The sequence below is a fragment of the Tenrec ecaudatus genome, chromosome 5 (genome assembly GCF_050624435.1).
Source record: "Tenrec ecaudatus isolate mTenEca1 chromosome 5, mTenEca1.hap1, whole genome shotgun sequence".
NCBI classification, from domain to species: Eukaryota; Metazoa; Chordata; class Mammalia; order Afrosoricida; family Tenrecidae; genus Tenrec; species Tenrec ecaudatus.
Genome location: NC_134534.1, coordinates 74,689,969 through 74,694,171, shown reverse-complemented (window position 1 = coordinate 74,694,171; position 4,203 = coordinate 74,689,969).

The following is a 4,203-nucleotide window of genomic DNA, read 5'->3' as shown; positions in this document are numbered from 1 at the left end:
TATTGAAAAATCACCAGGTAGCCCGTATGTGGGAACAGGGGTGGGGAGAGAGAGCATGTGTATGTGTGACTTTTTTTACTTTCATCGGTTTCTTAGAATTGGGGCAATATTGTCTAGGGACCCCCTGGTTCCGGAATGACTGGGAAAGTTGGACTGCATAAAGAAAATAAGATTTTGCAGTCATTCCTTTGCCCCATCCCGGCCCCCTCTACCTCTGTGAGCAGCCAGCCCCCGGTCAAGTCCCCAGCATGGCTGGGAAGTTGGCTCTTATTATGCACACTGTGAAAGCCTCCTCCAGCTCCCGCTTGGGAAAGAGTTAATTCTTTCCCAAAGACCATAGTTGCCCTTGTCTTCTCAACCTGAGACGGAGATGCAATAAAATATGAAGCAAATTTATGGTCTGTTTCAAGCTTTTTATTACTGTATTTTTAAATTCATATATGCACATATAAGAACTATGATCTGTGAATAATTTGAAATGCTATCATGGAATGATACATTTTAGATAACACATAACCATCCCTTTATATAATTGTTTCAGATTGAAATAAAGAAGAAAAATAGATTTCTAATGTGGACCAAACTAAAAAACTAATGAGCGCCATAAATTGCTAACCAACCATAAATTAACATCTTCATCAAGTGCTAAAATGGTAACAGTGGTTATATAAAGCAATTATTGTTTTCCTTATAAGTTTTAGAATAAAATTCATGGATATTTAAAGGATCCATTATTTACAAATGGTTCACAATCTTAGAAATTTCATATTTTATTAGGAGGATGGTTGCAACTCAATTCTGCTGTTAATAGGGATGTTTAGAGAAACGAATGTAGATTTCAACATAGAAATGTTTCTTGATTTAACCACTTTGTCTGCTCTGACAATTACTGAAGAACTTGGCGCAAGATTTTCTGTTAAAAGTCCTTGTCTATTCTTAGAGAACAGCTCCCAAGTAATAGATCATCTCATCAGGTGGACCCATCGAATATACCCAATTAATTAAATCAGGAAAGCATAGACTGTCTAGTCAAGAAAGTACAGCTACTGTGCCCTACAATGCTATAGCTGACGTTTAGGTCCAAGCTCAGCCACTAACCTCTGTCCAACACTTTCATGAAATGAATCGATCTTCCTAACAGCCCAGCACAGAAGCATGAAGAGCCAGGGAAGAGGAGATGGTATCCATCTATTACATCGTTAGGAAGCAGTGTCTGTATAGTCTGTTGATTTTACTCACAGAGAAGCATGAAACACACTGATCTTTAAAGTGTAGACTTTTCCAGAGAATAAAATGACGTGAAAGGTGAACTTATTAAAAAAGAAAACTATTTAATCATATATTAAAAATACTTTCATGAACAGTACTTATTTGGATGATGGGGAATCTGGGTGGCACACATACTCAAGTTTTCTACTCAGGTGTGATTGCTTATGGGGTCGCTTCGTGGTTCACCCTCTCCAAAGGTCCAGAGTTAACAAAGGCCTTCAGGTGGTTATGGCTTAGATACTCCTTAGTTTGACTCCCCACCTCCTCAAAGTATTGTTTAGTTTGAGGATTTTATTTGTTAAAATACTGTTTTGCATAACTTTTCTGAAAGTCTAAAGTGAGTTTGAAATAAAGAGCAAATGAATAGCCAGCTGGAACATGTAAACTTTTGGCTTCAGAAATATAATTCAAAAGTCCTTTCATATAAAAACATTGTATTCAATGTATAAAACAAAATCTTTATGAAATTTTAATTGTGCTGATTAGTTCCTAGTTAGGGAGTAGAAATGTGTAATAATTAAATATTACTTTAAAATAAAAGACAAAACATTGAAACAATAGAGTGCCAGGTTCAAACAACATATCCTTTGTGTTAACCAGAGTGGCAAGAGCTTAGAAATAAGTTATGCAGAGCAAATGCTCTCTGACAAAAGTTTCTAATGAATATTATTTATAGCTGTTTAAATTTGACTCAGTGATGCACCATTAATTCTCATTACCACTGCTCGCTATTTCTATTCCTATAGTTCCTCCTACTAGGTATTGAACGTAGACCTCAAGGTCAGACGTTCAAACCCACCAACCCATTCTGGGTAGAAAGATGAAGCAATACCTACAGCAAGTTCTTATAAACTCATCAGTGGCTCCGTGTCTCTAAAAATAGTCAAAGGCCCCGCTGAGATACTATTTGCCCACGTACTGAAGGAGCCTTGTTTCATTTCCACCATCAGCCTTCTGTATGATGATCCTTATTTATAATTTGCGATCAACTTTTATGAATAAATTGTTCACCTATCATTCATCTTCATGCATTATGTGTGGCAATGTGAACAAATTGCAGAAAACAAAGATCACATGCCGGAAAATTTTTCTCCCAATTCTTGATGTTGTTATACCTGCCTCTACAGAATAACTGTATTAGGATTGTAGCCCAGTAAGGTCAGCCTCATGATTAAAATGTACTTTTAAAGGAATCTATCAGTCCAATATTCTTGCATTAGGATAACTGATGTCTTGGCTCTTATGTAAAGATGAACTATACTGAAAAACACTATGAATACAACAGCGAATGGACTTTGGGGAGAGGATCATAAACCAAGTGTATATGTATGTGTTTGGGGCTGAGGGAGAAGATGGAGATTTGGACAATGAAATCATTCTCCAAGTAATTTGCTATTTTCAGTGGAATCTTTTGTCTTCCAAAATGCTCCTCGTAGGGAAATAAGGAGACAACTTCGATCCTTGCAAAGTTAATGTATTCAATTTTGTAAGTAAAACATTATTTATTAGATTTGCACAGCACTTTACTTTCTTATCTAGAATCTTTAGGGATAAATTTCTCTTTTATAAATCCACAAGTGAGACACACATTTTAAAATCAAAAGATAACATTAAGCAAGCAACACAGGACATTTAAAATAATACAGATTCCTCCACTGGATAGAAATATGTACAAGTCTAAGTCTTGCCAGGTTACCATCAATTTAAAATTGTGTAGTTTGTTTTTCTTAAGAAATATTAGATACAAAACAAACCATCTAAAAATTCAAACATCAGTGGTTACTGATTTAGATTACCCTATTAAGCAGAGTAAATAATCATTGCTCTAAATAAATGCTAGAAGTTTTAGGAAATGGCTGGTTTTAATTTCAAATATCCCTATAAGGAATGCAATCTTGGCCTGCGAGCTTTTTCCAGAATAGGTATGAAATGTGAATATCTAATCACACGGTGTAAGTAAGTTAGTAATCGTGACAAATTTAATAGGTTAAGAAGTACACTCTAAGGGCATACTCTCCTGATTTATATAATATTGGAATTAATCTATACTAAAATAAAAAGTTACTGAATCTTTGTAGTTTTGAAACTGGTTTTAAACTTTTAATGTCAAATTAGGAGACAATTATAGCAAATACTACCCCATTATTTTTTATGATAAAAATAAGTCAAAGTCATTATACAAACTTTCAATATGGAAGCACCTTTGCCCTAAAGGTGTGATTCAAAACTTAATGATAAAATTGAGAAAATATAATGAAGTGTGCTAGGAAAAGTCAAGACAATGCAGAATAAAAGTTGTTATGTAGGTTGCTTATCATAAACACCAAATCAAATCTATTGCTGTTTTTTCCAGCTTGAAGTGACCCGAGAGGACAGAGTGGAGCTGCCCCTGTGGGTTGCCAATACTGGACATTTTAATGGGGATAGAAAGTCCCATCTTTCTCCAGTGTAGTGGCTGGTGATTTCCAACCGCCTACTTTGTAACCCACTGAGTTACCCGTTGGGCATTTGGCCAACTGCTGACCTTGGCTGGATGAATAGCTAATTGAATTAACTAGCCAAGGTCAGCAGTTTGAAACCGCCAGACTCTCCGAAGGAGAAAGACGGGGCTTTCTACTTCCCTAAACAATCACAGTCGTGGACAAACACAGGGATAGTTGTACACTGCCCTATCAAGTTGGGCATTGGCATCAAATCAATGGCAGTATATTTGGTTTGGGTTTGGGGCTTGGTGGTGTAGCTCTGACTATGCGTTGGGCTTCTGAGGTAGTTAATTATGCCAACCTGGCCGATAAACACATGTGGGATTAATTGAAGGGCAGAGAGATAAATGGATCGGCGAGCCTTGCTTTTTTTGTCTCTTGCTCTTTTACCATTGGACCAGTGTGCGGCTGCCTTGCTTATTCTGTGCCTCAGTTTGGAACCTACACTACC